The sequence below is a fragment of the Glandiceps talaboti genome, chromosome 16 (genome assembly GCF_964340395.1).
Source record: "Glandiceps talaboti chromosome 16, keGlaTala1.1, whole genome shotgun sequence".
NCBI classification, from domain to species: Eukaryota; Metazoa; Hemichordata; class Enteropneusta; family Spengelidae; genus Glandiceps; species Glandiceps talaboti.
The window spans coordinates 15,330,087-15,344,450 of record NC_135564.1 but is presented as its reverse complement, the minus strand read 5'-3'; positions in this window follow the sequence as shown (position 1 = coordinate 15,344,450).

Genomic DNA, 14,364 nt, shown 5'->3' with positions numbered 1-14,364 from the left:
TCAGACTTCCAAATCTATGATCAATAGAGTTTTATCCACATTTACTACTATTTTACATTTAATGTTTTGATAGCCAGTAGTAAATTGTAACTTTTGTTTTAAATTTCTTGGTATGATTAATTTTCTAATTTATAGAGTGACTGTTTTTGTGTGTTGTGTTTTAATACTAAAGAGTTTATAATACACCATATTCTAGTTACGCCACCTTGCAGTCACTTTTGAAAAAGAGTCACAAGAGGGCGCCCTGCAGGTGAAAGAGTGAGGGCTAAAATCACATAGTGCATAAAGCTGGCTGTAACAGCTGTGAATTCTTGAAAATGCTGTGAAGCTAGCGAAGTTGGTTGGATACTTGTAATGAAAATGCAATATATGCTGTGAAACACTGCAAATGTTTTCGTTCATGGGAGGCGTACGATACTTGATTATCACGGCCTTGTGGTAAAAAAAACAGCACCCCTAGTGGCTGAACTATATAATCTTTTGTCTTTCTGACAACTGGAATATGGTGTATGACTTGAATTTTGATGAGTAATGACTAACAATTGAATGTAATCTTGCTATAAAAAAAACCTTCTGGGTCATAGCTTAATATTAAAATTTCAAAGACAGTTAGCCGTCTTAAAATAAAATGTAAACACTGCTAAAATGCAGTTCTTTGAAGTATTATATAATTTTGATGATCGAACTTTTGTGTAAATATTCTGATAAAGTAATATATCTTAGTCTGTCAGACTTTAAAGCATTTTCTTGTTAGTGGCAATCATTTTATTAGCTCTGGATGTGTTGCTACGGTGTTGATTCTCTCACCACTATTTTAATGGCACCGTTGCTATGCACCCAGACCTATCATTTTGTAGCAAAGTTTAGCAGTGAGGTAATTTGCCTCACACAAATTCTTGCCAATTTTGAAGTTATTCTTAAAGGGGTACAAGCTGAGATTATACGTAGTGAGGCGTAACTGTTGATGTTTATTTAAAATGTTCTTGCAGTATTCTACTTGCTGAAACATACTTAGCCATCACTTGCAATTAACTGAACTCAAACCAGGTATTAAGATATAACCCATAAAATATCCGATGACGTCATTTATTTTCTGTACCAACAAATGTACAAGAACTCCCTACCATGCAATCAACAGTTCTAAGAATGCCAGAACACAAATTGTAATGTCATAGAATGTATGCATTGACAATCAACATTATAATAGCATATATTTATGTAATCCAAGTATCACTGAAATATTTTCAGAATTAAAAGTTTATAATCTTCGCTTGTGTCACTTTAAGTCTGTGCTTCCATGTACTGGCCAAAACATTATTGTAAATCAATTTTTTCCAAATGCTGAATAATATTTTGTGTTGTTTGTGAGTTTTTGTAGCCTACCTGCAGACTTGAAAGACTACAAGCGCAACTACATGTACACTATTTGCTATCCTGACATTTTAATTTTGAATTTCATTTTTCTTTTCTCGTCTACGCTCATAGCACTGTTTGCTGGTCTCAAATGGTATTCCTGTATAAAACGTCATATAGTTAAATTGTGCCATCAGGTCACATGATGAATCCATAATTAGGCATCGTCATGGAAATGTGACCCTTCAACTTCACTCATTACTTATATCATATTCTATTCAGTGCCTTGCACATGTTATGTGTGTGGTGGAGTGTGGCTTCTAGACCAGCAAAACACAGCTATGATTGTAGGCGAGAAAAGGACAGTGAAATTCAAAATCAGAATATCAGTTAGGATAGCAAATAGCATAGTAGTTCTCGTACTTTAAAGTCTACAGGTAGGCTAGAGTTTTTGAGGACATTGCTTTGATTAATAACAGTTTAGAATGTGAATCAGAAAGCGATTTTACACATTCAAACTTTCCATTTTTCATACCATTGAGCTTTCAATATTGTCTTAATTTACAAGTCTCTTTAGAATCATATTTGATGGCAATCATTGTGAGAATAATTTTGGATAAGGCCTAACAAAAAAATTGTGTGGTTCCGATTTCACTCAATTTTAGAATAGGTGGGGTGGGTAGATTTTTTAGGGTAGGTAGCTTTTTTATTTTATTCATTTTTATATATTTTTTCTTTCATATGTGAGTGTCTAGTTCAGGTAGTTATGTTTTCTGTTTTCCATATGGTCTCTGTCTTATTGCCTTCTTCTCATCAGATGTACAGCCATTACAGATTGGAAGAACAGTTTTATGTTGTTTTTTAAAATTGATGTCAGTCCACTATTTCTTACGAGACTTCACAATTTTCGTGATTTTATTATTTTTGTCTTGAATGCATACAAAAAAAGTTTAGGGTCGGCAGTGAAAAATTAGGTGGGGGTTGGGTAACTGGAACCAAACAATTTTTTTTAGGCCTAAGTTGAACTTTACATGTAATATATTAATGTAGTTACTGTTTTGTATTTAACAGGAATGTTTTTGATCAAATTTAGAAAATGTAGCGGATATTATGAATGATAGATGTAAGCATACCATGATACAATGGCCTTTAACAAAAATATATACATACATACATATATATTACATATATACACACATACACACATACACATGTACGTACATACGTAATATATATGTATAATATATATGTATAATATATGTATAATATATATGTATAATATATGTATAATATATATGTATAATATATGTATAATATATATATATATGTATGTACGTACGTACGTACGTACGTACGTACGTATGTATGTACGTACATGTGTATGTGTGTGTGCATGTGTACGTACATACGTACATACGTACGTACGTACGTACGTACGTACAAACATACATACATACATACATACATACCGACGGTACATACATTATGTACATGCATACATACATGCATAATACACGCATGCATACATACATACATACATACACACATACATACATACATACATACATACATACACACATACATACAATTACATACATACATACATACATACATGCATACATACATACACACACATACATACAATTACATACATACATATATACATACATACATACATACATACATACATACATACACACACACACACATACATACATACATACATACATACATACATACATACAATTACATACATACACACATACACACACACACATACATACACATACACAATTCTGTATTATATGAGCATAAGTCTTGTGTACAAAACTAAAATAAATCGAAATTTACTATATTTTGTATATTTTTATATATTCAGGGTGTACTATTGTGCCAAAAGATTGGTTACATTCTATATACATGTAGTCCATGAGGTAGTGTCAGAAAACTGAGAGCTAGCCAAGTACATGTTAAGCAGCTGCCATGAAACTCTTTTATTTTAGTTTTTTGCAAGATCTAGCTACCAGTCATTTGAGTTGAATTTATACCAGCTGTATGATGTTTTCATTGTGGGAAGCAATGGTACAGTACCTCAGTGACTTTCTGAATGCAATCAATAAAACTTTATCCCATTTGAATTGCTTATACTGTCTCACTTATTGTCAGTGTGAAATGTATATGTGACGATATATGGAGGATGCTCTGGGTAAGGCTAATATAGCATAGTGTACAATATTTTATTCACAATTCTCTCTGATTTGTAAGCTTGGATGTTCCTTATTTTATAACTTCCGTGATAAGCAATATGTCTTAACATTTGAAGCATAACAATTACATTTGAATAATGTGTAACAAAAACTCTGATTAAGAATCAAATATAAAGTTGCAAATTTTGGATTAAAAAAAGTTCCAACAACTAAATGAAACGTGCTTGAAAACATTGCTTTTTCAACATCAAGTAATCACCAACTTGGTTCGTCAGAGAGTTTTAACATGTAAATTTCTTTTCTTATGCCTATTCACAGAAATCAATATCTTTTGGTAAAGTTATAATAGGTTCAGATATTTTCCTTAGTTTCTTTGCAAATAGTTTGCATGTGTTTCAAAAATAGTCTGTTGAAAAATTTATAAATTTTCTATCTCCTACAAAAAATAGCTGATATTTGCAGAACCAATGAAAATGGGTATTCAGAAACTCATCAGTGATGAAAGTACGATTCAAAAATGACAAAAAATGTTTTCACAAATTTCCCTGTACATGGTGAGATTTGAAAAAACTTATGTGTGAGAGTACAAATCAGAGAGAATTGTAAATGTGTATGAGGATTTGAATTTTGCAGTTCGTCAAAGGCACATAATATAACTTAAAACAAGTCATTGAGAATGACATAGTCCCCGCTATAATTGGGTTTTAAGGAATTATCACTACTCTGATCAAACAACAACATTTGTGAACCTAAAACAAACAGACTTAGATATGTTGTGTGTGCTTGTTGGACATGGAATATGCCTCCAACAATAAAGGATTGGTTGGGTATGGGGGATCATATCACGATGAAAATGGAGTCTGAGTTATGGCTTTGGACATGGAAAATTCACAAACAAAATGGCTGCCAGGCAGCCATATTGGATCGTATCAAGACGAAAATGGATATGCACATGTATGTCATAGAACACTGTCCTAATACCAACTTTGAATGAGATCTGTTCAAGCATGTCTGAGTTATGGCTTTGGACATGAAAATTCACAAACAAAATGGCTGCTAGGCGGCCATATTGGATCGTATCATGACAGCAATGAATATGCACATGTATGTCATAGAACACTGTCCTAATACCAACTTTGAATGAGATCTGTTAAAGCATGTCTGAGTTATGGCTTTAGACAGGGAAAATTCGCAAACAAAATGGTTCCTAGGCGGCCATATTGGATCGTATCATAAAACAAATTGACGTGCATATGTATGCCATAGCATGTTGCCCCTGTACCAAGTTTGAAAAAAATCGGCCCAGGCATCTCCAAGAAACGGCTGCGGACGGACGGATGGACGCACGGACGCACGCACGCACGCACGCACGGACAGACGGAACCCAATCCATAAGTCCCCGTTCCGGACTTCGTCTGCGGGGACTAATAAACAAGCTCACAATTGAAGTTAGCTTACAGTGTTATCAATGTATTACATATTACATACATACATACATACATACATACGCACATACGTACGCATGTATATACATACATACATACATACACACACACACACACACACACACACACACACACACACACACACACATCATATCATATATAAACTACCAGATATGTAAGTTGGTAGCTGCATGTAAGACCAACGAAAATCAAAACTGTACCTGCAGCAATTCACTTGGCTTAATCTGACTATCAACCCTGAAAGTTAAATTCAGGTCCTACATATATATATATAAACATACAAGATGGATTTTAGTTAAATATATTAGACATGCTTTATTAGGTAGGCTGACCATGAAAGAAAATAAATGATTTATATTTCAGTTGTATAAAGAATACTTTAAATGTATATGATATAGTCTATGATAACAGGTAAAACTATATTATAATAAATGCAACTACAAACCATTGTATAAAAAAAACTATATATTAAGTACAAATAATAAATGTCAATTTTGTAATTTTAAAAGGGTTAATTACTGCTGTGATATCACTCAAGCAGTTCCCTGTTTTTTTCCCATGATTGTATAAACTCTAGTCACTGATATTGCATACAATAAGTACAATGGAGTACTGTCTTGATAACAGTCAAGGCGATACTTCATAGCAAATTTAAAGCAAAACCATTGAAACAGCTAAACCATATAAACTTTAAATGAACTCTAAAACACAGCTTCTCGTGTCCTTAGATGAACACTAAAGCAGAATTTGTGTGTCCTTAGATGAACTCTAAAACAAAGCTTCTCATGTCCCTAGATGAACTCTACAACACAGCTTCTCATGTCCTTACATGAACTCTAAAACAGAAATTCATGTGTCCTTAGATGAACTCTAAAACAAAGCTTCTCATGTCCTTAGATGAACTCTACAACACAGCTTCTCATGTCCTTACATGAACTCTAAAATTGAAATTCATGTGTCCTTACATGAACTCTAAATCATAGCTTCATGTCTCCTTAGATGAACTCTACAACAGTATTTCATGTCCTTAAACGAACTAAACACAGAGCTTCACATAGTCCTTAGATGTACTAAACACAGAGCTTCACGAACACATGTCCTTAGATGAACTCTAAACAGAGCTTGAATATGTCCTTAGATGAACTCTCTGACAGAACTTCCCATCCTTAAATGAACCCAATCAGAACTTCACGTTCTTTAAAGAAAATCACATTTTAACAGAACTTCACGTCCTTAAATGAATCCTAAAACGGAACTTTACATGTATGTATGAACTTTACATACAACTTTACATGTCTTTGTGTCAAAGTTCTGAAAGTTCTGAAGTTGATGACATCAGACAGCCTGACAGAAAACAAAAACTTGCCATTGATGTCATGAGATACACATTGTTGCATCGAATACCCACAAGTACAACTCTCTCAAAGTTTGTCTCCATTGTCCAAATAAAATGTTAAACCCAGGCTATAATATCTAATAAAACATGAAAACAATCATAAATGTCCTGAGATAAATTCTGAAACATTGCCTGATGAGTTAAAAGATAGGGCTGCTGCTATTCTGGTGAACACCACTGGTAGATTTGTACAATGTGTTTGTTTGTTGTCACGGTAACAATTGGTCCATCTCCGTCATCATCAATATCAATCGATGTGATGATATCAGCTTTAGTATTCACAACGTACAATGGTTTACCAAGTTCCAAACTTCCACATTGCGACTTTCCACCGTCACTGCCTTGACACTTCTGCTCATTGGAATTCAAAATAGACACTACCTTTTTATGTCCATGGAAATCCTTCTCTTGCGGATCTTGAAAACGGTTCAAGGATACTGTTGGCATGGCAACAGCACGATGAAAAGAATCACAGAATTCGTCATCCCCTGTAGCATGAGTCTTCTTTCTGTGTGTCAGCTTTGGTCCGTACTGGTCTTCATGGTGTTTGAAATCTACATGGTAGAGGAACACCTGTCCTGCATTGTTACCAACAGCCAGGATGTTACCTCTCAATGCTAGAACATTGTTAGTAGATATTCCAAGATCAACGCTGCCAAGTTTCTTGTAGTGATCATTCTCTATGTCTATTTCATACATATGGGTCTTCGTATCACCTGACACAAAATCAACACATCAGAATTAGAGTTGCATTCACATCAAACTTCAAACAGTTGTACTTCTCTGGTATTACATCAGCCATATGGATGAGGATTATTTTGGGATTTTTAATTTATAACACAATTTTATCGTGGCTTCCATGAAAAATCAATGTGGAAATTCCTCGTTTATAACTCAAGAAATTGCAAAAGATTAACAAATGCGTAAAATGTGTGTTAGTGTACATACAATAAACAAATATTTTATACAATTTTTTTTTTATAGCTTTTTGCATTGTATTGAGTTTCAAACACAGACTTGGCCTATGTTCTTTCACATTGATTTTTTAAATAGGAGGTCATGATAAAATTGTTTTATAAATTAAAAACCCAAAATAAATACCCAATTCTCATCCATATGGCCACTTTAATTTTGAATCAGTGCTAAAACATTGGACATAAGTATTCACAATTATAGTGGAAATATGCATTTCATAAAAAATGTAACTGCAGGTGCACATGATGTTTCATTTAAAGGCCTGGGTTTCAATCCTAGTTTCTCACATTACTATCACTTTTATCAGTGGAGCCATAAGGATTACATAGGATTATTCTTGTGTTTTGGACTACCATATTCCATAGCTCTGTCACACCTAAATGTTAATTTTTTTCAGAGGACACACATACTTGTGCACTAGCTCATTTATGAGAGATATCATGGATTTGTTGTCAGTTTTCTTTGTCAAATGTCTCTTACCTGTAAGACTAAATGCAATATTATCTCTTATAATGACATCACTCAGCCAATTGGAGTGTTGAATTACAAACAAACACTTGGATGTCTTTGCATTCCAGATTCTCACTGTACGGTCATCACTGCCAGAGATAATCTACATAAAAAATGTCAGAATTGTGAAATATACATACAGAAGACATTTTCAACATTTATTTTCAGAATATGTTAATAATTACTAGTATGTGATTATCATAACTTTTACACAAGCTCTTTACTTCCTTCTGAAGGATCCCTTTTATAATATTGGTGACTGAAATTGACATTGTCGTTGGTTGCACTTTCAGATCAAACTATTTCACTATAATTTTATTTTGCACCACACTGCAATGAGTTTTTCTGGACAAGTTACATGGGGTAAATTAGATTAATTTATAATGGATCATTTCCATACAGTCTTTAGTGATGGGTTTAGATTGTGTCATATAGTATGGACTAGTGACCCATAGTAACCTCAATTTGCATAAAGCAGGCACTATTCATATTCTACTTTCCCTAGGGCATTATTCATGTAGTGGAGGTAGCCCTACTGGTGATTTGTGTTGACTATGGAATAATATGTGTATGTGCCTGAGAATGTGATGTGACACTTATTGCCTGGCTATGAGGGTATTAATAAATGTCTATAACCCTGAGGACTCTTTTGCAGCAAAAAAATTCCTGGAGCAGAAAGCACTGTGCAGGCTATGTGGCAAGATTGCTTGCCTGGTAGACCAGGCAGCCAGCTACAGAGTTTAGCACATTGGTGACATTTCATTAGCACATTGGTGACATTTCATTAGAAAGACAATCACCACATTATCTGTGGACAACACTACAAAACCCATAATATGATTTTGTGTATTTCAGAAGGCTTCATGATTAACTACACTTACTGTGTCCTTCCAAATTGATACACTCTTAACACGAGTCTCATGACCTGCCAACATTCCCTGGTATACAACTTCAGGCATAATATCTACTGGAGGACACAACTTCCAAACAGACAACTTCCTGTCATCTGAGCCAATCACAAATGTGTTCTCAAACATGCTGTAAAACATAAAATACACAACCAATGAATGACATCATTGGTAATTACAAGATGTGGTTTGATATGCTATCAAAAGCAATGTCGTCATTATTGGAAGATTATGCAAATAACTTAAATTATATTTATTACCCACGGCACAGACCTATACCAACACAACAGCTCTTTTATAGTGCCTCAACTCCCTGAAGAGATACAATTTTTTGCAGCCTCTGTAAACCCATATGATTAAGGCATTCACATTTAACTGTACGATTTTCCTGTTTATACAGCTGAGTTGACTCGGGTATAAAGATCATGGTTCGAATCTTGCCAACGGACTTCAGATCTCCACTCTGAAAAAATGGGCAGTAGTGAAGTTCAAACTGGCAACTTGAAGATTCCAACTAAACTATTCTAACTATTTGACCTTCACGACTCTTCTTAAATGAAAATGGACCCCACTGGAAAAAAGTCTTTGACTTTGTGGGTTATGCAACTAATTCAACAATTTGTACCAGTTTTTATTTGTGTATCTGTACTGTCGATCTTGTTATTTTACTGAAATACTGGTAAACTAAACTAAACTAACTGGTAACATGACCGGTTTCTTTTCCTCTATTTTTTACCTACCTGATACACGTAAGACTACCTGTATGAAATGTCTGGTAAACCTCAGCACTGGTATTCCTACCATCCAGGTCATAAATAATATAAATATTTCTAGACTGTGACACAGAAATGAGGAGATCATGGTGGTAGGGTAATGCAGCTGTGTGTCTTCTATAGTACGAAGCTAAGACAGATGAAAAGGACCACAAAATGTATGATGGTCAATAAATTCTTAAACATTCCTAGAACTTGACTCAAATTTCTTGAAAAAGTCAACTGAGATTCAAAACTATTAGAAGATTCAATCTGTTTTTGTAATCATTTACAATGTTTTTAATATGGGCAGTAATCAGGTAAAATCTACATGAGTTCCCTTGTCATATTACCAGGAGTCCCCACCAAAATGATGGTACAATGTATTGGAAACTATGCCAGCTTTACAAATTATTCCCACTTTCTGGTACCGGGGTTCCCTAACCTTAGCAAAAACAATCATTTAGTATTATCTATTATTTAAAAGTAAAATTCTGTAGTGAATAATGTCAAATTTTCATTGATGTCATGTTATTACCAGAGGTCTGCTACAACAAGTGGATGTATACCACTGATAATGCTAACAATAAGTTGGTGAAAGGGTTTGATAATTTTTACTTATTTTTGACTGAGTATTACAAATTTATTTCAAATTATAAAGCCAGAGTCCATGAACATTCACTTTTTCAATAACTGGTTTAATTTTGTTTCTCCAAAAATACAATTTTTTGGCAGAAAATTGATTGAGACATCTAATCTTTTAATTGGTACGGACTGTGTGACAACCTAAAATACATCTTTTTTTCTCCCGAGTTCTATGATGTTTATATGGACTGGGAGAGATTATTTCTGTTGTCTTTGTAGATTTGTCCCTTCTACTAAAATACACTACCTACACCCTTGTATACTTGAGATATTTTATGTATACATACCTGACTTACGGAGTACAATATCAGTGACTGGCCTTACATGACCACACAGACTTCTTATAAAGTGTCCATCGAGTAATTTCCACTGTTTGACTTCACCATCATCACTTCCAGTGAAGATAAACTGACCTGATTTAAAAGTGAATAATTAAATTCTATTATCACCCTGTTTGACTTCACCATCATCACTACCAGTGAAGATAGACCTGATTTAAAAGTCAATAATTAAATATTATTACCCTGTTTGATTTCACCATCATCACTTCCAGTGAAGATAACATGACCTGATTTAAAAGTAAATAATTAAAATCTATTATCACCCTGTTTGACTTTACCATCATCACTACCAGTGAAGATAGACCTGATCAAAGTCAATAACTAAATATTATCACCCTGTTTGACTTCACCATCATCACTACCAGTGAGGATAGACCTGATCAAAAGTCAATAACTAAATATTATCACCCTGTTTGACTTCACCATCATCACTTCCAGTGAAGATAAACTGACCTGATTTAAAAGTGAATAATTAAAATCTATTATCACCCTGTTTGACTTCACCATCATCACTTCCAGTGAAGCCAGACCTGATCAAAGACAATAACTAAATATTATCAATCTGGCTGACTTTGGAGTTGAAGATGAATATAGTGACAAAACCCTAAGAAATATTAGTGTGAAAATATTGATCATAGAATGCTAATGCTTGTACTTGCCATATTATGTATTTGGTTACATGATGAAAAGTTTAACACCCCCCCCCCCCCCCCCCCCCCCCCCCCCCGTCCCAAGTTTGGGATGCCTTCAAGTGAATCCCCTTTCAAAAATGACTGTACAGCGAGTGATTGAAAGCAGAATATGGCATTTTCAATTTTAATTCGGTTTTAATAAGTTGACACATACCTGAGATTTTGACACATGTGAAAGTAATGTGTGTGTTCCTCCGTTCTGCTGTTCCAACTTCAAACAATGCCCATGTTCCAATAAACCGACCCCTGTACCATTCAGCATACACCTCCTTCCAAAAATGACTGTCTACAGGAACCTTGCGTGTACCAGTATTCCCTATAAAAAGATTTGGTCCTGTGCCTTTCACATACTTCTTGTCTTCTGGTAATTTCGTCTTTGAGGATTTCCGTTCACACAATTTGACATAATCTTGTATACCAGTTATTTCAATCAAAACCCCCTTTGATATTTCCTCTAAGCATTTCATCTTCCAGACGTCTCTGTTCCGGTTAAGGTTCCGGATAACTTGGTTCCATAGTTTGCATACTGCCTGAGCTTGTACCAAGGACACTCCGTCAACATACTGTAAGATTTCTTCAAGAAGTTCTGGTGGCAGTATCCCAATAGCCATCTGTGTCACTTGAGTTTCCAATCTCCTCTTGCAAAGTCAACTTTACCTTGAGAAGAAAACCGGGGATGGATTTAATAAAATACATTTCTCTATGTTTTAAAATGACTGGAGTCAGTAATGATGTCACAGTGTCCTTGGCTTACTGTTACATGAGTATTACCCTTTAGTTTGTTTTTGAGAGGGGGGGGGGGGGTCTTACTATTAAAGTCTCGGTTACCCTGACTCTTGCCGTTGAGGGCTCAGCAAGAGTCTGGGTATACCGACACTTGTGGGGGTCTGGGAATTTAGAACCTCAGCATAGTTTTGCGACGATATACTTTAGTGATGTAGTTTCCGGTAGCATTTGCGCTTTATGTAATTGTAATCGTTTGTGAGCGAGTAAATGATTATCATAGACTGAAGACTTGAGAGAAGTCCGGGAACGTGTTGTTTATAAATTATACTGACAATGTTTGCTTCCTGAAAATCTAGGACCATCCCCCACTGTTAATAGTCCTGCTTTCAGAGGATCAAGGAAGGCGGGATCAGGACTCGGTTCCCATCATACTGTCCCTCCTCACTTTGTCACTGTGCACTGCCGTACGTACGTTCGATACCTTTTGATGTAATCAATCAATCAATCAATCAATCAATCAATCAATCACATAACTTAGATTAAAAACAAGCCGTGATATTAACTACTGCACTTGTCTGCGCTGCACGACAGTACGTCACAATATAAGTAAAAAAATGACTTTTACTACATGTGAGTTTCCGAAATACAGAACTCTTGCTATTTGCACAACGATATCGCAAAGTGCAAATTGCAAGATCTTGCTAGACTCTGGCGAGCTCTCAAACGCGAGTCTCTCTCTCAAATTCGCCTCTGTATACATACCTGTTTTTCAACAGAAGCTGTAGGCGTTCAGGTCAACTCTGACCACACGGGTGCGCTAATATTTTGATAATATATTTTTTTAACAAGAGAAGTCTGCACCACATGCGGGACAACACAATGGCCTACATTTGACTTGTGATGATGTATACGATAAAAGTAAAATTTACATTCGCCTTCAACCGCTAGGTGGCGCACCATCCCGCCTGTCGGGATTCTCCGAAACTTTCCGTAAAAATAGTGACGCATCCAAGATTATTTTAAACTTTGATAATTTAACAAATCTTCAGAAGATTTTGTAGTTTACGTCATGTTTATATATTTGTCTGTGTCTTCATGAAATACTTTAGACATTCGCATATCCTCTAGGATGGGATATTTCAAACTTCTTATAAAAATACAATTTATAGTTTGCTATTCTACATAACTACTGCTGTCTATCTCCAGTTGTTAGGTTTTTTTTCTTTGTCAATGAAAAACAAACTTTAGGCTTTCAGGATTTCATTGCATACACGTGCACACACACACACACACATGCATGAACACAAACTTAGGCACACACACACACACATACATACATACATAATTTATACATAGACACACACATAGACAGAGCGACAGACAGACAGACACAAATGCACACACACACATACACACACACACTTTACAGTTAGAATCATAGACTGAAACATATTGAAAATTTCTTTATTACAGAAACTATAAAGAAAAATACCAGTACATATGACAGGACGGCTTTACAAATATCTAGGTAGATTATTACTGAAATCAAAGAATGATCTTTCAAGGCATCATAGCTTAATTTCTATTAGCTGAGAATCACAATGTTTGATTACTATGACAACCACAATTACAACATTTACTTGTAAATTATTTCTCATTAAATTATTAATTATGTAATATATCGTTTCCCATATTTTAATAATATTATGCTTTGGTATTTATGCTTACATATATGAGATGAAAACAGGTGAATGTTTTTTTAAATATAGAGACAACAGAATTAAAGTAGTGACATTGCAAAAATGAATGTTTCTGGTTCTAATTTTTCAAACTTTCATAATTGATGTCATGCGTGAATTGAAAGTGGTACAAGTTGAGAGTGACAATTTTACTTGGATCGTTTAGGAAGAAAAATTCCATACAAGAATAACTACCTAGCTTGTATAATGTTAATGTCAATGGATGCCTTAGATGACATTACCGGTACAAGTCGTCTTCTGGCATTGTTTTGATGGCATGATGGGTACATGTCAGGTTCTGGTATTGTTAGCTCAGTTGATGACATGATGGGTACACGTCGTCTGTAGGCATTGTTGATGGCATGATAGGGACTTCCTAAATATTTTACAGTAAAATGATGAAACTAAAAACATTCATTTTTTGCTGCACCTTCTTTAATCTCTCTCACTTTTAGCAAATCTTCAATACTAGTAATTCACACTCAAATTTGTACTTCTGTGTCTTTTTGTTGACATAATCTGGATTATCATGTTTGTGGAGATTATTTCACAATTATTTGCCAAGACTGGATTTTTACAATTACAGTAAAATCGTGTAAAACCATTATAGCTATTGAAAAGAAATGACTGTGATCAAACATATTATATATTGCA